Source organism: Bos javanicus, chromosome 28 (genome assembly GCF_032452875.1).
Source record: "Bos javanicus breed banteng chromosome 28, ARS-OSU_banteng_1.0, whole genome shotgun sequence".
NCBI classification, from domain to species: Eukaryota; Metazoa; Chordata; class Mammalia; order Artiodactyla; family Bovidae; genus Bos; species Bos javanicus.
This window is the reverse complement of record NC_083895.1, coordinates 36,558,354-36,583,914: the sequence shown is the minus strand read 5'-3', so window position 1 is coordinate 36,583,914 and position 25,561 is coordinate 36,558,354. Positions and strand designations below refer to the sequence as shown.

General features: G+C 50.0%; 1 protein-coding gene across 1 annotated transcript in view; it reads right to left on the bottom strand.

Moving 5' to 3' along the window:
* ANXA11 (annexin A11) overlaps positions 1-25,130 on the bottom strand; it is a 42,043-nt gene extending 16,913 nt beyond the window's left edge. Inside the window, exon 1 of the mRNA XM_061405465.1 lies at positions 25,045-25,130. The gene's annotated coding sequence lies outside the window, so the exon portion shown is untranslated. The remainder of the gene's footprint in view (positions 1-25,044) is intronic.
* Between the last annotated feature and the right edge of the window lie 431 nt (positions 25,131-25,561).

Here is a 25,561-nt window from a genome sequence, read left to right as displayed (position 1 = left end):
AATCCACAGCGGGCTCCAAACTGGATCTGCCCCAAACTACACTTTTGTTCTCCAGCCTCTGGTTCACCCGCCAAGGGAATCCCCGGGTACGGGATGACCATCCCCAGAAGTAAGGAGAGCCCTCAGGAGGGCTCATCTGATCAAGCGAGGCAGTACCATCCTGTCCCTACAGATGGAGCTCAGAAAGGGCAAGAGCCTTGCAGGTCGGCAGTGAGGGAAGGAGACAGGCCCAGAACCTAGAATTCTTGGTGATGGTGGGCCACCTGCCCTCACAAACCCCTCTCTGCACAGATCCTTCTGCCGTGTCTCACACCAGCGGAGCTGCCCGGAGGGACACGAGCTGCTGTGATATTACAGTCTCAGACCATCAGGAAACCTGCTTACTCTTGCCAATCAGTGGCTATTACAATTTAAGAGGCACCCAAGGACCAGTGAAAGCGAGGAAACCTGTAGACTTCCTTAACAATCACACCTGCTGAGCCCAGGTGAGCAGCTCCTCCTTGCACGCCCAGCCCCAAGCTAGTTCTCAAACTGCAGTGTGTGTCAGAACCCACCTGGAGAGCTTGTTAAACACACTGCTGGGCTCCATCCGCAGGGTTTGAGTCAGTAGAGCCAGAATTCGTATTTCTAACTAGTTCCCAGGTGATGTTACTGGTCCAGGAACTCTGAGAAACACCTCTCTAGACACCATTGCTACTGCTGAGTCACTTCAGTCGTGTCCAACTCTGTGCGACCCCATAGACAGCAGCCCACCAGGCTCCCCGTTCCTGGGATTCTCTAGGCAAGAACACTGGAGTGGGTTGCCATTTCCTTCTCCAATGCATGAAAGTGAAAAGTGAAAGGGAAGTCGCTCAGTAGTGTCCGACTCCTAGTGACCCCATGGACTGCAGCCTACCAGGCTACTCTGTCCATGGGATTTGCCAGGCAAGAGTACTGGAGTGGGTTGCCATTGCCTTCTCCCCCAGACACCATTATCCACCTACAAAATTCTGGGCCGCCCTTCCCGGCTGCACTGGAGAACTGCGCACGCTGTTTAAGGAAGATGAAGGGCTTCCTTAAGGTGCCACTGGTCCCCACGAGTCTGGTTCTCAGCCCTCTGGGCTTGGTAATTTATTTGGGTCAGTGGGTCCACGGGTGACTGCAATGGGAGGCCAGATGGTGGCCTAGTGACCTTGCAGACAGCGAGAATCGGCGACCCGTGGTGTGGGCCAAAGACCTCCCAAGCACGCTGCAATGTGGCGACTAAGGTCCCCAGTGCGCTGCTTTCAGTCTGACCCCTGTGCCAGAACCCTGAGGCCTCGCTGGTGAGGCAACACCCTGGGGATCTGAACTGATGGATGGGCCAGGAACCTCCTCGTGGAATAAAGAGGAGCCGCCCGTCTGAAAACCAGAGGAGCTGCAGTCCTGTTCGTGACACCTTTCTCCCTGGAGACCACCTCCCAGAGGAATGAGCCTGGCGGCCTCACCCACAGCGCGATGGGAAAACAAAACGGAGGAGCAGGATACTGCCCTGTTCCCCACATCAAAGTAAAATGTCAGCCAGACCTAAGCTTCAGACTTCAGAAGTAGCCCTTATCCCCAAAGATAAAATTAAGCTTCTGTGTAAGACCGAAATAAGGAAAATAACATAAAGACAAGAGAAAGGACAAACTCAGGAAAAACGTTTTATGGTAAGAAAAAGACCAATAACCTTTAGAGAAACTCAAATGATGCAAACTACGACAGAAAAGGAACACTAGATGTTCACGCTCACTAACATGGTGAGGCTCGCCGAGTAAAAACAGAGATGTTGAAATTAAAAATGACACAGTCTTTGACTCAGAAACTCTACTGGAAACCTATTTCCCAGATGCACTTAACTGTGACATTTACTATGACAACAAGAAGGAATCCCTAAATACCCACCTGCAAGAGGCTGGTTAAATAAATCACAACGGATCCATACAAGGGATACTCTGTATATTACATTCGTGTATCTATATATTATATTATACACTTCAGAATTAGCCAGCTCTATGAGTGGCGATTTGAAATGATCGCCATTATTAATCAAGGTGTAGTACTGTGTGTACGCTAACTTTAAAAAAAGAAAATGTACAAATTTAGCGCTGAACACACACACACACACACCCTACAATCCCTGGAATGTTAAACAAGAAACTGGGTAACACTGATGGCCTCTGGAGGGGAAAACTGGAATAGAAATGAAATTCACTGTTTATATTTGCATTTCTTGCCACATGCATGTGTGCCTATTAAAAAAACAACTTTAAAAAAGACCCAATTCAGGTAGGGCTTTCTGAGCTCACTTGAGGTTGTGGCTGTTCTTCCAAGACTTGAATAACTCACACAGGGTCCATTCAGTGCAAGGCAGCCCGGCTCTGAGCCTGGGCTTAGGATTATTACATAAACACACCACGGAACTTGGACCTGGAAGGACTGCTAGGGTTCCTGCCTGGGGCCGGGCCGCAGGCCAGCCCCAGCCACTCACAGGGAGATGGTGCTCATTCCCAGAGCTCCGCCCTGGAGGGTCCCACAGGCCGGGTCTAATCCCACATCCAAGGAACAGTGCTTGCTCCCGTGCCCCCTGGCTTCCCCTCTCCCCAAAAGCCCACCTCCAGTCTTCCCCTCTTCTGAAAGAACAGTCTCATTTGCTTCCCACCATTTGCTGCCTGAGGCAGTTCCACGCCTGTGGCCCACTCCCTTCTCGTTCACAGAGCTCCCTGGGAAGCAAAGGCTCCAGGTATGGTGTGGAGAGCCCACGGCAGTAGCTCCCCAGCCTCCCTGCACTGGTAACACTTGCATGTTCTGGACAATGGAGACAGGGTGCTGACTCCTGTTGAATTTCCCCCCCATTCTACCTGTTGCTCCAGCCTACAAGATCTCCTGCAACCCGGGCCGGTATCAGGCATCTTAGCACTCTCTCTCAGCTATCTTTTATATTCACTGGTTGGCATTTGCGTTCTTCCCAGTGAGTGACACTGAAAAGGCGCTCCTACACTGTCGCCGCCAACCCCTCCCCACCCAGGACCACTCAATCAGTTATTGGACCACCTAACTCTACCACAGCCCGATCTACACCTGTTTCCTCATCTAGTTCACGACAGCAGGAAGAGGGCCTCTGTCAAATAAGGATGTAACACATCTCTCCCCATCCCCCACCCGCCTACAGCGCTCCAGTTTATCTGTCCAGGAACCTCCATGAGAAAAGCAAAGGCAGCCAGAGAGCCCGGGTCGAGACCTTCCGGGGCCCAATCCTCATTCCCAGTGCCCTGACTCGCCCCTTCCCAACGACGACATGTCCTAGATCAGCAGGCAACTCTTAAGACTCCCAACATCTACAGTCTTCCCCTCACCTTTTAAAAATAATTTTACTTATTTATTTTTGGTCATGTTGGGCTTTTGTTGCCGCGCAGGCTTTTCTCCAGTCGTGGCCAGCGGAAGCTACTCTCCAGCTGCAGTGTGTGGGCTTCTTGTTGCACTGGCTTCTCTCGTTGTGGAGCACGGGCTCCAGGGCGCTCGGGCTTCAACAGCTGCACACGTGAGCTTAGCAGTCAGCAGCTTCCAGGCTCCAGAGCATAGGCTCAATAGCTGTGGTGCATGGGCTTTGTTGCTCCAAGGCATGTGGGATCCTCCAGGATTAGGGATTCCACCCATGTCTCTTGACTGGCAGGTGGATTCTTTACTACTGAGCCACCAGGGAAGCCCCCCTCTTTTTGTGACAATTAGGAAATTTTTATGGCCCAGTCTTTACATACTCTAGCCTCCACTTTTTCTCAAGAGGCCACCAGCAGGGTCCACTGCCCTTGGCAAAGTTAGTCTAGCACCCGGGGTACCATATGCGACTCAGAGGGGAGTTTGGGCAGGGCATAGTGGGGTGGGGGGGCCCTCACCTTCCCCTCCACTCTGTCCAACCCTCACTCTGCACAACAGAAGGTAATACAGTGATTACAATCCTGCAGATCTGCTTTCTCTTGGGAACTACAAATATCACACCTTCCATGCTGACCAATGCCTTCCTCCTACTTCTGCCCTTTAACAAAGAAAAAAGGTGCCTGAGTGGGATGCTTCACAGAGTGGACAGGCCGGGATTCTGACAGGCCAGGCACATCCCTGTTCTGTGCCGGCTCTCATCAGGGCACTCTGTCTTGGGACTCATTGGAGAGGGCCTCCAGGTGCCACAGGCAGCTGGCCTCTTCCGGGACTAATCCAGTTCCTAGACACCAGCCTCTGGGGAACTTTCAGCCTCAAGTACTGCCTCTCAAGATGCAGCACAAATACCACCCTTCCCTTCCTTCCTCACTGGGACCATCTACCTGCAGCTGTGCACCCAATTTCATCCAGCTGTGGCCCTCTCTGGCTAAACTAGGGCTTCTCATGCTTCAGGCTGCAAAACAATCACCTGCTGGACTGTTTTAACCCAGACTGTCAGGTTCTGGCCCCACAGTCTCTGCAGGGTGGGTTTGGGAACTGGCCCCAAAATGCTGATGCTGCTTGACTCTGGACCAGTTTCTGTAGCACTGCTTCCTCATGCATGAGAATCACCTGGACAGCTTGCTAAAAATGCCTAGGCCTTGGCCCCAGTCATTCTGGGCACTTCAATCTGGGATGGTCCTGGGAATGTGAAATATAAACAAGTACCCTATCCCCATCTCCAGGGATTCTGACGTAATTGATTCTGCAGTCCACAATCTAGGAAACGCTTTTTTCTTTAAGGTACTTGGACACTTTCTAGTTTATTCTATCTAGTCTTTATTCCCAGCAGTAAGTAAACTCTGAGGATAAACAGCAAGATCTGAGCATCCCAGGGTCCCTTGAGACCAAGCCTCAGCTTACTTGGTGAATGTTGAAAGCAAACAGCAGGTACACAGGGGGCTTCTCCGGGCCTATAAAGTGGCTTGTTCCCTAAAACTGTGTACATGTACACAAGAATACCATTACATTTCAAGGATTCCACAAGAGTAGGCACCCGGAGTCCTCAAACACAGCAATCTAGAAACACTGTATTGGGAGAAGAGGCAAAATAACCCAGAACAAGAGGTATCTCACTACCCTGACCTAGTCATCATTCCCCCACCTCAAGAGTGAGAGATGGAGACATATGTTAGGAAAAAGGATGGTGACAGGGCCATGCATGCCTGGCACAAGGATCATGCAGTGTCCTCCCCAGAGGGCCAGGGTTGCAGCAGGCTAACACTGAGCGGAGGCAGAAACCTGGAGCTCTTTCTGGTCCAGAAGTCACATGCTGTGAGACCTCCCGCCCAATGCCCAGCAGCAAACCAACAGGGCCTGGACTAGAGCGCATGCTTTGTTGGGATGACCCCTTCCCAGTCTCGGGGCTAGAGTATTTGTGTGTTGGTTCATTAATGTTAAATCTTCAATCTGTTTTTATGCAAAAACTTAAATGTAGAGCTTACACCATACAGTCCAGATGATCCCTGCTGGTTTCTTTTTAAAAATCAAAGGAAGAGAAGACAAACCACAGAATGGGAGGAAACGTTTAAGAAGACACATTTGATAAAGGATTGTTATCCAAAACATAAAAACAATTCTTAAAAACTCAACAGTATGTATATCTGAAACTAACACAACATTGTAAATCAACTATACTTCAAGTTTTTTTAAAAAGTAAGAAAACTCAATTAAAAAATGGGCAAAAGATCTGAACAGATACAATCCCCAAAAATACATAAACATGGCAAAAAAATAAAAAAACCCCATACGAAAAAGAGGCTCAACATCATACAGCCTTTGGAATTACAAATTAAAAAAACAATGAAATACTACCACACACCTATTTGGATGGCCTAAATGCAAAACACTGATGACACCGAATGCTGATGAGGGTGTGAAGCAACAGAAACTCCTTCACTGCCGCTGGAAATGCAAAATGGTACAGCCACTTTGGAAGGCACTTTGGCAGTTTCTTACAAGCTAAACGTACTCTCGGCTTACAGTCTAGCAATAGCACTCCACGCTATTCACCCAAGAGGGCTGAAAATATATGTGCACGCAAAAGCCTGTACGTGGACATTCGCAGCCGCTTTCTTCATAACCGCCAAAACTTGGAAGCAACCAAAATGCCTTCAGAAGGTGAACGAATAAACGGTGGTACATCCAGACCATGGAATATTATTCAGCAGTAAAAGAAATGAGCTGTCAAGCCATGAAGAGACAAGGAGGAACCTTAAATGCATATTACTAAGAGAAAAAAAGCCAGCCTGAAACGGTTATGTCCTGCACAATTCCAACCATACATTATTCTGAAAGAAGTAAAACTATGGAGAAGTTAAAAAATCAGTGATTACCAGGAGTTAGTGAAAGGAAGGCATGAACAGGCAGAGTACCAAGGATTTTTAAGACAGTTAAGCCATTCTGTATGGTACTAAAACAGTGGATATATTGTCAAAACCCACAGAATGTACAACACTAAGAGTGAATGCTAGCAATAAACCATGGACTTTGGGCGATAATGGTATGTCAATACAGGGTCATCAACTCTAACTCTGATATGAGATACTGATAGTGGGCGAGGTGATGCTGTGAGCCTAAAGCTGCTCTGTAAATTAAATTACATTTAGAAATTAGAAATAGGGCTTCCCTCGTGGCTCAGTGGTGAAGAATCCTATTGTTCCTCCTGCCAATGCAGAAGACATGGGTTGGGTCCCTGATCCGGGAAGATCCCACATGCGGTGGAACAACTAAACCTGAGTGCTACAGCTATTGAGCCTGTGCTCTAGAGCCCGGAAACTGCAGCCACGGAGCCACATGCCACAGCTGCTGAAGCCTGCGCGCTCTAGAGCCTGTGCTCCACACCCAAAGGAGACCACCGCGATGAGAAGCCCACGCACCGCAACCGCAGAGTAGCCTCCATTTGCCGAAGCTAGAGAAGAGTCCGGGTAGCAACAAAGGCCCAGCACAGCCATAAATAAGTAAATAATTATTTAAAAAAAAATAAAACGAACATAAACACATTGTATGGAAATTCAAACAGAACAGAAAGGCACAAAGAGAAAAGCAAAATTCACTCTCCCCTCTAATCCCCTAACCAAAGGTCACCACTGAGCGGCTTCCAAAGTAAAATTCAATTTCACACACACACACAAAATGCCAATACATACATGTGTATATATAGTTTTTATATGTTCATATTTATAGAGAGAGATGTAGAATTTTTTAAAAACAAGAAAGAAATTTGTCTATCAACAGACTCTCGCTCCAGTTCAAAGCTAGGTTTGGGCAGGCTCTGGTGTAATTAGTCAACCACGTGCCTCCCTGGCCTACTTCCTGTACCTGGCTGTTGGGAAGATGAACAGTTAGCCAGCCCTGAGCTGGTCTGAACAGCTCCTGACCACCACACACAGCTGGGAGGCAACGACCCAGAGCAGGGTGCACAAGGGGCCCAAAGCAAGACTAGTTACGGTAGTTCAGTTCAAAGAATCTCACATGGAAAAGGGCCCCAACCAGTGACCTGGAGCTCGGCCCTCACCTCCGCACACCTTGGGTGTGACCGGTGGCTTCACCTCTCAGGGTTCTTCCTAGTTGGACTTTACAACTTCTGAAGGTGACGCCTCTTCAGGTTTTCACCCCAATCCTAGACTTAGAGGCTCCCAAAATATCTATACTGGAAAGAAATTTGCAGTTTCCAACAGTTTCCAACCACCTTGGTTTTGCAGCTAAAATATGCCAGGGACCCAGCTTACTCGAGTCACAAACACATGGGAGAGGGTCCAAGGCGGAACTCCACCTTCCTGAGAGAGAGCAGAGCCTCCCTGCCTTCCCAAAACAGGGCTGTGTTACAAAACCTGTGACCACTGCCACCTGGGCTGGGCTGGTTTGTTTGGTGGTCCCAATCGGTCTTGCCATTAATGACCTACTTTAAGATCTCTCTCTCCTCCAAGGACAAAAGGAAGACAGGGCAGTAACTGCTTTGAACTGGGGTCAGCCAAGGTCACTCCTCATGGCCAGGAGGTTCCAGGAACCCTCAGGTGCCTCAGCTCACACCACAGGCCTCCACCCATACCTAGAGGGAGGAAGGGAGAGAAGCCTGGTACAGCCAAGCTCTACCACACACATGCCCTCCAAGTTTCACTCAGATCTAGCCTGGTGCATCTCCAGCTCAGCCCAGCCAAGCAGAAACAGGGAGCATGATACAGAGCTCAGTGCTCCCTCAACTGCATTCCCCGACACCAACTTACGTCTCACGAGTGGGAATTTACCAGGTACCCACTTAAAAAAAGAGGCTAGCTGTCCAAAAACTTTGAAAACTGCTGCCTACTACATCCTCTTCCAGGAAAGTGCTCATTTTTGATAGCGGATTAAAGACTCTGAGAAGTTCTCTAACAGATGCCTGCTTAACTTTACCCCTCAATTTCCCAAACTTACTAGATAACAATAATAGTTAACATTTATCAAATACTCATTATGTACTAGGCCCTCTGTTAAGTGCTAAATATGAAACTGAACTTTACAACAACTCCCTAAGACATATAACACTAAGATCATGATCTCTGTATTAGAGATAAGCAAACTGAGGTGTGGAGAGATTACACAGCTTGCCCAAGGTTATGGCTAGTAAATGAAGAGCCAGGATTCAAACCCAGGCAGCCAAGCCCCAAAGTTCAGGATTTCACCCCTACAGTGCACTTCCTCAAGGGCCCACCAGCCCCAGAAACTACTATTTCAAAGACTGAAACTTTAAAAACACTGGTTGATGACACAGAACAGAATCAGGAAGCAGGACCCTAGGCTTTACTGCGATCTCAGGTATTTCACTAAAGGCAGTCTAGGGTGGTGGGAGGAACATGAACTCTGACGCCAGGTGGCCCAAGTTCAAATCCCAGCTCTGCTGCACTGGGATGTGCGGTCTTGGGCAGGTTATTTAATACTCTGGGCCTCATTTTTCCACATCTGTAAAGTGCAGATAATAACAGCTTAATATCAAATATGTTCTCATTATATCATCGTGAAAGTGAAAGTTGCTCAGTCGTGTCTGACTCTTTGCGACCCCATGGACTATACAGACCCCATGGAATTCTTCAGGCCAGAATACTGGAGTGTGTAGCCGTTCTCCAGGGGGTCTTCCCAAACCAGGGATTGAACCCAGGTCTCCCGCATTGCAGGTGGATTCCTTACCAGCTGAGCCACCACGAAAGCCCAAGAATACTGGAGTAGGTAGTCTATCCCTTCTCCAGTGGATATTCCTGACCCAGGAATCGAACAGGGTTTCCTGCATTACAGGCAGATTCTTTACCAGCTGAGCTACCAGGGAAGCCCCAAAAAAGTTCTAGTCACTCAGTCATGTCTGACTCTTTGCGACTCCCTATAGTCCACAGAATTCTCCAGGCCAGAATACTGGTGTGGGTAGCCGTTCCCTCCTCCAGATCTTTCCAACCCAGGGATCTAACCCAGGTCTCCTGCATGGCAGGTGGATTCTTTACCAGCTGAGCTACCAGGAAAGCCCTATATGTCATCTAACCTCTCACTATATCAGTTTCCCTAAAACAGCAGGTTAGATTAGAGGGTCCCGGAGGACCCTAGACCACTGGATAATACTCAGGATGAGAGATGTGGGGGCAGGGAGGGCATGCGGTGGAACACAAGAGCTTGGAGAGTCAGGACAGTGTGAAGGGCAGAGGGCGGGGGGGGGGGGCGGCGTGGAGAGTAAACTCTGCTGGTTCCTTCTCCACTCCAAGCCCAGCCCCTAGCAGCAGACCCTGGGTGGGGATGGCTGTATTGGATTTTCCAATCTCCCTCAGAAACCACCAACAGGAAACTGGCAATGTTTTCTTTCTATTCCTGCCTTAGGCCGAGGTGCCCAGGGGCTTGGTCCAAACTCCATGAAAAAAGCTGGGGGTGAGGGGCGTGGAGCCTCCCAGGTGATGCTAGTGCTAAGGAACCCATCTGCCAATGCAGGAGACATAAAAGAGGCAGGTTCGATCCCTGGGTCAGCAAGATCCCCTGGAGGAGGGCATGGCAACAAGGAGAATCCCATGGACAAACGAACCTGGCAGGCTACAGTCCATAGGGCTGCAAAGAGTCGGACACGACTGAAGCGACTTAGCACACACGCATTCAGGCACACAGGGGCCAGGGGTGGAGGTGATGGAGGAGGAAGCACCTCTGAAAAGAACTTAAGAAGAAACCTGCCCCGGGAGGAGTGACTGGCAGAAGCAGAGCCTCAGTCTGCACAAAGCTTCAGCCCTACCAGTACCTAGAAGCCTGCTGCCTGTATGCCCACTCTGGGCTTGGCCCTGACAGAAACCATTTTTTCTGCTCTTAGGACCTTCCCAGACCATGTCCTGGGAACTGAGAAAGAGGGAGCGAGGCAGGAGCGGACGCCTCCACGGAAAGGCGCCTGCAGGCAGACACAGCCTCGCAGGCAGACACAGCCTCGCAGGCAGCCTCTCTGCCACCCTCTGCCCAGCACAGCCCTGGCCAACCTGCATCTCTTCAGTTCATGGCAAGGGCCCCCTTTGACAGATGCCCACACTAAACAGGCTTCTGGAAGCACCAACACTTAGTCAAATGCCAACCCTGATTCAGGATTTCTGAGGAATGAAAAGTGGCCACAGAGGAAGCAGATGAATCCAGATATGGTGTCAATATCTGGCAGACATCCAGGCTGTGACAGGAGATCAGGCTGAGGTCCCTGGAGTCACCAAGGTTCTTCTGACGGACACAATTTTCTGTCACAAAGGCAGTGACAGAAAATCCCCCCCACCCCCACCAACTTAAGTCCAAGGTGTGGCAAGGACCTTATTAGGAAATTCCCCCTCCCCCAAAGGGAAACGGAGGTTTGTTTCTAAGTGCCTCTGGGGCTGGGGAGGCAGGCCTGTATCTGTCAATTTCACCACTTCCGCATGCGGAAGCTGCTTGCAATTACACTGCCTGATCAGAACGGGCTCCTCAGGATCAGCTGATTTAACAAGCACAACTCTGAGAGTAAAGAAAGCCTCCTTGCTGTCCCCGACTTAGCTCTCAAGCCCCTCCATTTCCTGCAAAGTCCAACCCAAGAGTTGTTCCTCTAGAACCACCGGGGCCCACAGGGGTGCACCCTCCAAGCTCTGTGGAGGGTACTGTCTGCACAACAAAACCAGCAGCTCAGCTGGAAGGGAACTTGGGGAGTTCCTTCTCTGAATCCCTCCTTGGTCTTGGTGGGGAAAGGGAGGCTGGACAGCTCATGCAGGTCACGCAGCCTAAGCATCACCAACACTGGGTCTCGTAACATTCAACCCCAGGTCCTCCGCAGATTCTTGTACCACCTCCAACTACTCTCTCTTCTATCTGTGCACAACCCACACTCCCCTATCGAGCCACAAACATCACAGGACCGTCGTAAGAGACTTCTCAGCTCTGTCATGTGAACCTTACCCGTGGCCCACCAGCCCTGATGCCATCTTCTAACACTGTTGCTGGGCAACCGGGTGAAAGCACGGTCCAACGACAGCAGCTCTAACGCTTGCTGGCTGTGAGCTCAGCACGCGCCGCGACCTTGAGCCTTTCTCCTTAAAACCGGGGAAGGTACATTCATCTTACTATGCGGCCGTGAGGGTCTGATCCACTGACAGAGGCATATGAAGCTATCCACCATGTACTTATTAGCATACAGTAGGTGCTCAGTTAATCTTAACTTACTTCCTAAGAAGCAGTAGCTTGGTAGCTAGGGTCTAGGTCCTAACTTCACCATATGCTGTGTGACATTTTCAGAACAACTTAACTTCTCTGAACTTCTATCTGCAGAAATATGACCTGCCGACCTACTTTGGTGTTACTGTAAATATGACCTGCCGACCTACTTTGGTGTTACTGTGAGGACTGAATGAAGTGAGAACAGGGAAGACTTGTAAAATAGGGACCGTTTTCTGTGCTCTGTCACAATTCAGCCTGGGTTGTACCCTTCCAAGTGGCCAAAGAGCACAGGCTCTGAAGTCTGGAGACCCTTTCCCCCCGAAAGGGTCATCAAAGATCCTGAACAGACATCCCAACTTATGTAGTGTCTGCTAGGTGTCCAGCCCACACAGCGAGGGGAGTATCTAACCAATCGTTATGGTCTCAGATGGTTCAAGACAAAGCTGGGAAGGGAAAGAAAGGAGTGCTTTTCAAAGCCCATGATCAAGGCACCATGAAGTTTCTGGATTAGGTCTGTCAAAAATATCCCCAACAAAGAGTCAGCATCCTGACCCCCAGAATCTGTGACTATGTTGCCCTAAACGACAAAGGAGTTTGCAGATGTGATCAAGGCTACAAACCCTGAGATGGGGAACATACTGTAGATTATCCAGGCGGGCCTATGAGTCCTTTCCTAGCTATGGTAAGGATGAAAAGAAAGAGATGAGAAGCTTGAGAGGGATTCCATCCTCCCAGGAAGGGTGCCAGAAGTCAAAGGATGCAGATGGTCTCTAGAAGCTGGAAAAGACAAGGAAGTAGATCCTCCTCCAGAGCTTCCAAAAGAGACATAATCCTGCCAACAAACACCAGGAGACCCGTGAGACAAAACCGTACAACAGAAGGCAGTGCTAAAATGGGGCCGTCGCAGAGGCAAACAGGAGGGCAGCACCTCAAAAATTAAACACATGACCTAGCCATTCCACTCCATAAATGCACCCCAAAGAACTGAAAGCAGGACTCAAACACATTTGTCCACCAGTGTTCCCATGTTCACAGCAGTTGTTATTCACAACAGTCAACACGTGGAAATAACCCAAATGTCCATCAACAGATGAATGGATAAACGATATGTGGTGTATACATAACAAAAGAGTATTTTGCCTTTAAAAGGAAGGGAATTCTGACACATGCTAGAATATGGGTGAATCTTGAGGTTACTATGCTGAATGAAATAAACCAGTCACAAAAGATATTCTATGATTCTACTTATGTGAGGGGCTTCCCAGGTGGCACCAGCGGTAAAGACTCCACCTGCCAATGCAGGAGACGCAAGAGACACAGGTTCAATCCCTGGGTTGGGAAGACCCCCCCGGAGAAAGAAATGGCAACCCCTCCAGTATTCTTGCCTGGGAAATCCCACGGGCAGAGGAGACGGGAGGGCTACAGACCACCAGGTCACAGAGCTGAACACAACTGAAGAGACTGAGTCCTCATGCTCAACTGAAGCGAGGTAAGCAGAGTAGTCTGATTCAGAGACAAAGAGAAGCAGTGATGCCAGGAGCTGAGGGGAGAGTGGATTGGGGGTTAATGTTTAACGGGGAGAGAGTTTGTTCGGGAAGATGAAAAGTTTTGGAGACGGACGGTGGTGATGGTTGTACAATAACGCGGTGCTGGAGATGACTCTTGAGAGTCCCTTTCACTGCAACTTTAAACCAGTCAACCCAAAAGGAAATCAACCCTGAATATTCACTGGAAGGACTATGGCTAAAGCTCCAATACTCCGGCCACCTAATGCAAAGAGCCGACTCACTGGAAAAGACTCTGATGCTGGGAAAGACTGAAGGCAGAAGGAAAAGGTCAAGACAGAGGATGAGATAGTCGGATGGCATCACCCACTCAGTGGACATGAATTGGAGCAAGATTTGGAAGACAGTGGAAGACAGAGAAGCCTGGTGTGCTGCAGTCTATGGGGTCTATGAAAGAGTCACAAAGAGTCAGACATGACTTAGTGACTGAACAACAACAACTTAAAACAACCAGACAGACAGCTAAAAATGGTTATTAAAAAAAAAAAAAAGGCACTGTGATATTAAGCCCCTAAATATGGATATTTTGCTACAGCAGCAATAGAAAGCAAGTTCATACAGAGACCACTACTTCTCTCCTTCCCTCCAGATCCTTCCATGGTATGCTCTTTGAAAAGGCTCCCTCTGTATAAGAGATCAGTGCACAGTTTGAACTCACTCAGCAGAAGATGCAATAAACCCCAAGACCACAAGAAAAACCATTCCACCAAGAAGGGAAGGCCCAGGTACATGCATCTCCTACATGTCTGGGAATAAGAACTCAGTCAATAAAGCTTTGCTTGCTTGTATTATCAGTCAATAGTCACCATGGTGAGACCTGGGGCTTGTGAGGAGGTTCTGTATGGCCAGCCAGACACACCCAGCCAGCAATGCAAATGCTCCTGGGAGGGAAAATGTGGGTAGTGTGATGCTTGGGTGGGTGTTGTAGGTGAACACACCCAACCAGCCGGGACCGAGCAACTGGAATACCAGAGCTCATTCAGCCTAGAGATGACTCAGTTCATTCCTGCCCACCCCACCTTGGCTCCTATTTCACAAATGCAGAAACTGACAACCAGAGAGGGGAAGTGACAGGGCGAGGTGACACAGCAAGACCCTCCCAGGGCTGCTTCAGGACCCTTCCACTCCTGCCTCCAAGCCAGGGCCCACTGTCCAAAAGGCAGGACCGCAACCAGTTGCTGACTTTTCACAGCATCTCTAGTTGGGGAGGCAAGGTTTTATGGAGCCTGAAGCCTATATAATTTTAGGGGCCCTTTTTAAGATGCCAGAAACAGGATGCTTTTTTTTGCAAATTCTACAAAACTATATGACTTAGTAAATTCACTGCGAGGGCCTCTCCCACAGCCTTGGAGAGACCACATGCAAATGACTAGGGTGTGGGGGTTGGGAGACTTCAACTAAGGACTGTATGCCCAGCAGGCTCCTCTGTCCACGGAATTCTCCAGGCAAGGATACTGGAATGGGTAGCCATTCCCTTCTCCAGGGGATCTTCCCTACCCAGGAATGGAATCAAGGTCTCCTGTACTGCAGGCAGATTCTTTACCGTCTGAGCCACCAGGGAAGCCCTACGTTTCATTAGTTTCACAATGATTTCACCTCTGGGCTCAAAGAGGCACCCAACGCTGGGGCCAGACTCCCCTGAGAACAGGTGTTAAAAAAACAGAGCTCTGGCCTACACTAGGCTTTCCCTCTAGCTGGAGCTGCTGCTGCTGCTAAGTCGCTTCAGTCGTGTCCGACTCAGTGTTACCCCATAGACGACAGCCCACCCAGCTCCCCCGTCCCTGGGATTCTCCAGGCAACCCACACTGGAGTGGGTTGCCATTTCCTTCTCCAATGAGTGAAAGTGAAAAGTGAAAGTGAAGTCACTCAGTCACATCTGACTCCTAGCAACCCCACAGACTGCAGCCTACAAGGCTCCTCCATCTATGGGATTTTCCAGGTGAGAGTACTGGAGAGGGGTGCCATTGCCTTCTCCTGTAGCTGATAGTCACAGGAAAACACTCACCAAGTGTTTAAGAGCCACTCCCAGGCAGAATGGAGATTAAGGTTGAGAATCAGGAAAGGGCTCTTTGGAAGCAGAAAGGATATGTGTTTAGGAAACCCACTTCTCTCTGATGGGCCCTGGCAAACCCAAGGCTCCCCTGGGCACCTCTCCCTCATCTGTGAAATGAGTGAGCCCGCAAGGGATGCATGGTAGTCAACTTGTGCTGCCCAAGACCTGGGGCTCTTTGGAGGTTCTGTAGTTCACAAAGATTAATTTTGTTGTGGGGAGGAAAGGGGCGGGGCTGCAAAAGAGTCTCTCCAACTTAAATTTTGTTTTAAATGGAAAAAGAGGAGGCCTGGACACCAGGAGCCCACGTGGTGGCACACAGCTAGGGCTGCGGCAGCTGCTCCTTCATCCAGGGATGCCTGCCTCCGCTGCCCACTGTCCCCACAGGGCTGTCCCTGCAGGCACCTGTATTCGTAATGAAAGGCACAGATGTTCACCCAGGGCCCTGCTAGGCCCACCTCACCTTCATATGCAAGTCAGTCACAGATCCTCTCACAACAAACTGGGGGAGAGGGATGGAGGACAAGTCAAAACATCAAAAGGCAGCAGAGAGTCCCTGGGGCTTCTACAGACCTGGGGCCTATTCAAATGCCTTTGGAAAGGCCTGGTCCCTTCAACTCTCGAAGACCTGAGAGAGTACCTATTTCAGCTCCAAACAGCGGAGCACCCCACCCTGCCTAGAAGTCCCAGAAACCTCTCCTTCAAATAGCACTTCTCAAGGGCAGCTCTTCTAATGGTGACCGAGTCCCCAGCCAGCCTTGTTCAGCTAGAAAATGAAAAGAAATCCCTACCAGAGCCTACAGATCACAGTGGAGGAGGTGATGCTCTTTTAGATCTCAGGTGGGCCTGACTGATGTGCAGGTGGAACCCTAAGACCTGCCAAGCAGCCCTGGGCTGTACCACGACAAGAAAATGGAAGGTCCCTGGAGGTCTCCATGTGATGGCAAGAAAGCAGGAAATGCATGTTCATAGCTCAGTCAAGCCAATACCTCAGCATTTTCCATCTTCAGAACTTCTGCTCAGTCATCTCTCTACCTAGCCTGTCCTCCTGTGTCCTTTACTCCTCTGTCTGCCCTCCTTAAACCTAAGTCAATTCTGGCTTTTCCCTTAAGCCAGACGGAGGCCCGCTTCTTTCAGGAAACCCACACTGATCTCTCCACCCACAACAATCACCTCTCTTTCTGGAACTTACCACCACTTGGCCTAAAATGTTTTCTACGTCCTCTAGTGTTCTAATAATACTCCCCTCTTTCCAGTACCTAAGTCGCTTTAGTCATATCTGATTCTATGCGACCCTATGGATTGTAGCCCACCAGGCTCCTCTGTCCATGGGATTCTCCAGGCAAGAATACTGGAGTGGGCTGCCATTTCCTATTTGAGGAACACATATTACTTCATCATGTATCACCTCATTAACCTTCATTAACCAACCCTCATTAACCAACGATCCTACAAGATAGGTATTATCACCTCAAGAGGACTACGGCTCAGAGATGGTTCTTGACAAGCAAGGATCACACACCTGACGTGTGCCAGGGCCAGAAGTATTTTTTCTAGGCCTCCCAGCGAGAGTCGGTGCCGCGGCTGTAGGACAGGCCTCTTCTCTCCTCCTGCACCAGTTAGCGCGGGCAGGGCACTGCGAGGTTCCTGACAGGACATCAGTGGGTCCTGATTATACCTCCTTCACACCCTGGTGGCACCTGTCCCAGTGACATCTTTGGTATGGAGGCTCCAGAATTCTGGGGGCAGAGAGAACTCATCTAAAACATTCTGTCTCTCCCTCCTACGACAAGGCCGGACCTTGAGTGACGTAAGAGGCGTCGAACATTCCTGACTCTGCCAGGGCACTGCCTCACCTCCGAGGTGTGGGTCATGAGGTCATCAAGCCCCGGAAGTGATCAAGGGAGCCCCAAGGCAGCACCCTACCAACCCAGACCATCCTTTCCCAAGCACTGAATAGAAAGCCCACAGAAGGTGCTGTTAAGACGTTCAACTCACCCCCACACACACCCAAGAATCAAGAATAGCTGGAGCACACGTCAATCATTAGACAAGCAGTACCTCCAACTCTGCCCCCACCCTGCCCCCCGCGAAGGCTGGCACCTGTGGTGGCTCCACCTGGAGGAGCTCCGGGTACAGCAAGCTAGGAGAGTGGCCACGGGCCAGTGTCCAGGCCTGACCAAGGGGCTGAATGTGAGCAAGCAGGCTCAGAAAGACACCGCTGGGAAATAAAGTCAGTTTCCAGCGTGCTAGCTTTGGGATTACACAGGAATCCTACAACATCAGAGCTGGAAGGGGCCTTCAGGAGACCCTTTGACTCCACTGGCTTATTTTACTTAGGTGGGAGCCAAGGCCTGGAGAGCAAAGCCTGCCTGGGCTCTCACCATTGGCTGGGGCGGGGCAAAGACTCATGTTTCTTGACCTCCAGGCCAATGCACCCAGGCCCAGGCTGGCTCCCCTCCACTCACGCTGCTGGGTTCTACTCCACCTTCCTGGGTTGGAGAATGGACTTGGAAATGTGAAGCCTATCCTGGGAAAGACAGAATGAGAAGGTGACCCTGCTGCCTACAAATAAAGTCCCATGTCATCAAGTCACAGAGAAACTGTCTTCTGCCCAGGGAAGCCTCTGTGACACTGCTTCTCCCCAGGTTCTTGCCTACGAGTTAACAAGAGCAGAGAGCAGGCATTGGCAGCCACTTGTTTTGATCTTTCTGGGGTATCAGGAGCTGCACTGACCATCAGTCTAACTCAGCTCATGGTTCAAATGGCCTCTGTCCCCACGCTTTCCCAGAAATAAGTTACTAATGTGTCACACCTGGAGTTGAGGCAGGTCAGTCAGGAGAAGAAAGCACAGTTAAGATACTCTCTATCCCAAAGTTGGGTCTTGGAGGGACACCTGCCCCCACATCCCTACGGCCTCTAAGGTGGTTCCACATGCAGAATGCATGGCTGCCAAATCCGACCACTGGGAATGGCCTGGAAGCAGTGATAACCCTCAGAGCATCAGCAAAGCAGGAGCCTGCTTAGTCACCAGCCCACTGGCTCAGCCGCTGCCCTCCTCTGCACTGCCTGCCGGCCTGCCACTGTCATGCAACCCCATTCTTATTTCCCAACCTGAGGAAGCCTGGCTTAGAAAATGGCAAAACCGACAAGCACAGTAGTGGTTTCAGACTGAGGACAGCAGTGGGTGGTGTTCCAGAAACTTCTGGTTGTCCCCCCTCAACCATCTGCCCATCTCACTTCCATAACAGAACACTTACCAGTAGCCTGGCACATGGCAGCCCCAAATTAGGACTACGCTTCCGAGCTTCCCTGGCAGCAAGGCAGGACTCTGTCAGGAAGTCAGCTGTCCTGGGCCAGCAGGTAAGGGAAGCCAGAGCAGCACTATGGTCCCCAGACTGGCCGCATCAGCACAACCTGAGTGCCGTTAGAAAGGAAATTTCTTGGGCCTCACCACAGGCCCCCTAAATCAGACCCTTCAGGGATGAGGCCCAGGAATCTGTGTTTTAACAAACCTTCCAGATTATTCATAAATGTGCTCAAGTTTGAGAACTAAAGCCCTGAAGAACGCCAGGAGCAACTGTGCCTAAGGAGTCTGGTGCCTGGACAACCTCACAGAACAGGCACTTATTAACTCTGGACTCCAATTTCTGGAGATAGAGGGAGAGAGAAACTCCTCTTAAATCATGGCCAAACCTGAATCCTGATGCAGGTGGGTGAAGAAGAGGAACAATGAGAAACTCAACCAAGAGAGCAGAAAGTAGGAAAGAAACAACATCCAAGTGTAATAAATAATAAACAGACAACAAGAGGCAAGAAATACAATCAAGACTACCTGGCATGCAAACAGTCTGAATTCTCTACCAAAGACAGAAATGACCAAGTTCGGTTTGTTGTTATTATCACTGCCTCCTGCCATCTCCCCTGAACCCCAGTCACGTGCTGATTACAAGAGAAACACTTTAAAGAAAAGTTGAAAATTAAGGCAAAGACATATTAGGTGAGCACGGAGAAAAACCAGAAGTGGAAATATTAATATTAAAACCATGTTGAGAACTTTCCAATAACCCTGCCTCTGCAGACTGAGGGTTTTTTCCAGCCACTTCTCAGCCATCTGCCTTTATCTGGAAACACAGGACTTGGAAAACCACTCACTGGGATTTCATGGTACAACAAGGCTTAGGCCATCCTAGCTCCATGGAATAGTTCACATGACTTAAAACACAAGCACAGAAAAGATTGTAAAACTTGGGGCCCAAGCCTTAATAGCTGACATTTGGTCTTGGGACATTTTTGTGTACTATTTTGTCATATCCCTTGGGGAACAGAGAGTCTGTTTTGCTGCTGTAGATGAGGAAGGAAATATAACTGTGAGTGAGAGCCATCTACTTGGACCTATGGGATAGGGGAGGAACCAACCGCAAAGTCAGAGGTCCTCTCCTGGGTTTTGCGAACTGACCTCCTTTTATCCACCCCTCCTAAAACCTGGCTATCGTGGGGGCCACTGGGACAGACAAGAAGGGGGAGCTCACAGTCGTCATGAGTCTAAGAAGCAGGCAGAGCCTGATCACTGCCTACTCTGCATAAGCCTGAGTGAGAACTAAAGGGTGTGGCGTACCCCCTGCCTGACTGAGGCTTGCTTCCAAATTTCTGAGCCTTTTACTTACTGTCCTATAAAATGCATTTAATTACTAATTTCAGGACTACAAAGAAGGAATTCTCCCAGATTACTGACAATATATGCTCCTAAAATAGATAATATGGAATTTAAGGCCAAAGGTACAGAATAAGTAACGAATGACACAAGGTACAATCCACAAAAATGAGCTTGAAAAGCTGTATACACCAGACACTCACGCCAAATTCACAAATCCAGAGCAAATGTAAGTCGAGTTTCACTCAAAAAAAAAAGATTCAATAAGCAAGGATGCAGAGGGCACCCTCAAGATCACAGAAATATCTGATGTCTGTGTGCCACAGAGAATATGTGTCAGGAAAGTTCTTCAGGTTGATCATGTAGCTGGCCACAAAGAAAATCTTAATACAGTCCCACAAGAGATTCTGCCAAGCACCTTCCCGCAACAGAACTGTATCTGTATGCTCAGTTGCGTCAACCCATGGACTGCGGCCCGCCAGGCTACTCTGTCCATGGAATTTTCCAGGGAAGAATACTAGAGCAGGCTGCCATTTCATACAGGGAATCTTCCCGATCCAGGGATTAAACATGCATCTCTCGCATCTCCCTGCATTGGCAGCTGAGCCACCGAGGAAGCCAAGAGAACTAGCAGCCAACATTAAAATATGATCAGACTGCCCCAAAACTGCCGCAGAAATTAAAGATCCTGCCTTCTAAAAAGTCCTTGGATCAGAACTGATCTACAGAGTACTAGGAAGCAATGGAAAGATGAGCATTTCATATAAAGGCCCACTGGCTAGACTGGTACTCAGAAGAAAATGCTGAGCTCTACATAATTTTTAAATTAAAAAACTAAAAATAAATGAACCAATTTAGACATGAAAACTAGAGCAATGAAATAAGCAAAAAGTAAGAAGACATGAGTAACAGTAAAGGTTGAAATTAATGACCAAAAAAGTAGAATTTTTTAAAAAATATTTACAAATAATTTCCAAATTATATAACATATTTTATGAGATATATACCTCCAGCATATCCAATTAGAATCCTATTCTTAGTATCTAATGAAGACATTCTATATCACAAGGCCTGTAATCTGTCCTTGATTTGGAAGACTTAATATTATAAAGTGTTAACTCTTCCTTATAAAGATTCCTACCGGTGGCTCAGTGGTAAAGAATTCGCCTGCAATGCAGGAGACCCAGGTTTGATCTCTGGGTCAGGAAGATCCCCTGGAGGAGGGCATGGCAATCCACTCCAGTATTCTTGTCTGAAGAATTCCATAGACAGAGGAGCCTAGCGGGCTACAGTCCATAGGGCTGCAAAGAGTGGGACACAACCGAAGCGACTGAGCACGCACAGACTATTTACTCCAACACTGTTTCAAACTATAAAAATAGTCAATAGCCTCCATACCCAGCAATAAGGGAAAGGTTGAATAAATTAATTTACATCTGTACTACAAAACAGCCAGGGACGACCTAGGGTGGGTGGGGGTGGCCTCTGCTTTTGTGGTCAGAGTACAGGGCTAGGCAAACAGTGGGTACTCACTAACTATGAGTTCAACAGCAACATCCTTGTCACAAGCTTCCTAAAATAGCCATGACCTTTTAGGTGAACACAGCAAGCTCAGTCGGCTGTCACCAGCCCCCTCACAGACACATCCTTTTCCTCAAGGATGCCATCCCCAGGCTTAACCTCCACCTCCCTGTCATCAGCTCTGAGTTTCTCTTCGTCCCTCACTCACTGTCCTCCAAGCCAGTCTCTGCCCATGCTACAGGTGTAAGAGGCTCCAGGCACCTGACTTCCCTTCTCAATTTCAGGAGTCATTCCACCCCCTTTTTCCTGCTAAGGCAGTGGCACCTTCAGGACCACAAGCCCCTGGAAGACTAGAACTCAAATCACAGAACCAGGAGTCAGCTACCTACCACCCACACACTCCAACCCCAGCTTCAAGATTCCTTGCAGCAACCCAAGATATCAACACTGCCATCGCCACCCCCTAACTGATCTCAAGCCCCTTTTGCAAACATCTTCTCACCAGATTCTGCAAACAACCATTTTACTACCCAGAACACTGGACCCTGTGTGGCTATGTGGCTTGTCCCAGGATACCCAGCACAGATGGGACCTCTGCCTCCTCACCCCTCCATTGCCCCCCTGTTACTTTCTCACATCAGGAGCAAAGTCAGCTGTGGTTTGAGTCACTATTCACGCCACACTGTCAAGATCCTCCCAAACCACCACATGACATCTGACCTTATTTCACGGGGTCCCGGGGTCAGGGTCAGTAGGCCTCCTGTGGTATGGTTTCAGCGTTATTAGAAAGCTCCGCTGAATTTCAACAACTGCTTTTAAAAATGCGAATTCCCAACAAAGACATTTCAGTTTCTCCATTTCTCCTAAGACCTTTCCTGTCTAGGTATCCCTCAGATTTCCTCATGTTCTACAGGCCATGGGCTCACAAGGTGCTGTTGAGAAAAATCCAGAGAAACCTGAATCCGTTCACTTGGCTGAGATTGTGAAATACACCTACACACAGAGTCTTCCTCCAGTGCCCACCACGGGACAAGTGCTAGGAACTGCTCAAGGGGGAAAAGACAGCAGCTGAAAAGAGGGAGGAAAGAGCAGGAAAGACAGTGAGATCCAGAAAGGCCCTCGGTTCTCTGAAGATCCAGCACTCAGCACAGATTTGGTTTCTACATTCACCTCCTGCTCACACCAGTTTTTTTTGTTGTTGTTGTTGTTTTTTGCAGTGAATACCCAGGAAAATCCCACACTCACCTATTCTGGCTCAACTCTCATTCCTACCACCCCAAGCTACCCATCCTCCCCAAATCACATGGCCAAGGCATCACTAATCAATCGTAGCCTTCTAGGTGCCGCGATCCAGGACAAGCCCTGACAACAACCCTGGACCTGATAACATAAAGGAGTCCACGGGGACTTCCTCTTGACCTCTCTGCCAGTTCCTATGCCCACCTCTCAGTCTGAACTCAATTCCATCTCACTCTTCCCACTTTTTCTTTTTTTTGCCTATCCCAATTCAGCTTCCAAGGTCAAATATCCTTGGCCTGTCTCTTCACTTAGCTAACATCTGCTGAGTACCAACATCAGGCAAGGTCCTTTCTGGATGCTGTGAGACCAAGACACGAGTGAGAAACACCACCCACCCTCCAGACACAGAGGACAGGGCAGAGCGATGTTGGCTGTACAATCACTACTGCACGGCGAATACTGAGAAGCGATGTTAAAGGAGTGGAAGAGGGCTGTGTGGGCTGACCGCATGTCTTGCCCCTTCCTGCTCCAGGTACCTGGATGGCTCCTAGAAGGGCGATGAGTAACAGGCAGAACTGGGGGAAGGAGGGCAGAAGAGCATGAGCGAAGACAGAGGAACAGGTCAGGAGAAGAGCAATTCAACTAGGCTGACCTTCAGCTGCATGAAGGGAGTAATAAATATTATTATTACTGACTCTTACAGATGAATACTAATGTGTCAGGCCCTGCTGTAAGCTTTACGTCTATCTGGGACACAGGAGCATGGTCACCACCTATTCAGATCAGTGACTGAGCTGTATGGTTGTTAAGTATATTAATTTATTTAATGCTCACAACAACCCTGGGAGGTAGGTATTATTATTGTTGCTGTCATCATTTAGTCGCTAAGTCGTGTTTGGCTCTTTGTGACCTCTTGGACTGCAGCCCGCCAGGCTCCTCCGTCCACGGGATTTCCAAGGCAAGAATACTGGAGTAGGTAGCCATTTCCTTCTCCCGGGGATCTTCCTGACCCAGGGATAGAACCTGCGTCTCCTGCACTGGCAGGCAGATTCTTTACCGCTGAGCCACCAGGGAAGCTCCAGGTATTATTATTACCCCCACGTTAAAGATAAGGAAACAAAGGCACAGAGACCGGTAAGAGGCGAGATTTGGAAGAGATGCCCAAAGTAGTGTGCATCCCATGCCGGGGCAACATACAGCCCTGCAACCTCACCTGGTCTCTCCTGTCAGGGAGAACCTTGTGGCAAGGAGAGTGCCTTGTGCGGAGGGGCCCTGCTAACTCTCCTGGCATCCCCAACAACTGACTCAAACAAGGAAGGAACATAAGGAGAGCCAGTTGGGGGATGAGCAAGATAACACGCCCTGCCTGGACTCAGCCCGGCACTGCCCTCTAAGCCTTTGTTCCTGCTGTGGGAGTTGGGCAGAGGCTCACCCCTTGAAGGGTCACTCCAAGTCCAGGTCAAAGCAGTGGGGGAGCAAAGTGAAGGCAGAGAGGGAAGGCAGAGTGGTTGGCTACCAAAGATACCCTGGGGCTGTCCTAAAATACCCCATCGCCAAAGAAAGGTCGCTGATTTAGAGGGGAAGGGACAGAAATGTGAAAGGCAAACTGCTCCCAGCTTGGGCTGGAACTGTCTAGCTAAGCTTCTGCTCCCCAAAGTCTCAAATGGATGAACTGCACAACTTTCCGTTAAATCAACATACTCTTTATTTCTTAAAGCTTTTTCAGGGGGAAGAGAAGTCAAGAATCCCTCCCCGAAACTGTAGCTCAAGGCTGAGATGAAGGAACAGGCTGAGAAGGTAAATACACAGGTGAACACAGCACCAGGGGTGGATCCCGCATTCTCTCAAATAAAGTGCCTTATAAATCAACTCCAACAGCAGCAGCTCCCAGGAATTTCCGTCTTTCCAGTTCCGGAGGAAAGTTCCTGAAGGCAGCCAGCCCTCCTAGGTCTCCTCAACAGAAGCCTTTTCTGGAAGGATACACACACTGTCCAGAAGTCAGCGGGGTCAGGGGGGTCGTGGCCACCGCCATCCCCACACCAGCCAGCCGCCTTCTTGTCGCAGGTTAACGGGCTCCCAGGCCCTGAGCCCCGGACCCCAGCGGAGCAGCACAATCACGCGGCCCTGGCCACTGGGGCCCCGCCTGTGCACCGCCCACCCCACAAGGAGGGCCCCCAGCCGCTGACAGAGCTGGGCAGGAAGGCCGACGAAGCCCGTCCGGGACAGCCCGACACCCGCGCCTTTACCCCCCTGCTGTGTAACCAGGAAGCCGCAGGGCCGGGCTGAAGGTGGCGCGGGGCAGTCCGGGGCCTCCCGGCGGGGGTCGCGGCGCCCTGCCTCCGCCCCGCCCCGTGCCCGCCTCAAGCCGGAGAACCCTCACTCACCTGGCCACGGGGCAGTGGGGAGTCGCGAGGGGAGACGTGGGACGCGGGCAGAAGCAGCTCTCTCTCCGGGCGTCCCAGGCGCAGCACCTCCGACCGGCCTCGAGTTTTGTCCCACTTCCACACTCGGAGCACTCAGGGAACTCGCGACCCGCAGGCTCCTCAGCCGTCAGGGCGGGGCCGGAGGAGGAGCCCACTGGCCGGAAAACCCCGGGCCGAGGACCAACGTGCCCCGGGGCGGGGCCGCGTGCGCCACGGAGGGGCGGGGGCCGAGGTGGGCGGGGCCGGGGCGTGGTATGCACGCGGCCCCGCCCCCAGGTGAGAGTCTTTCTGGGCCAGCACACTACGGAATGTGTCGGCTAGTCTGGAAAGGAAGCCACAGGCCTTCCGCCGCGAGAGGTTACGGCAGGCGCCAGGAGGTCGGCGAAGAACCGGTTCGCCTCACCGCCTTCCTTGACCTGTCCTGCCCTGCGCCTCACTCCGGGGGAGGGGATTTCCCCAAGCCCCCTCCAGCTCAGTG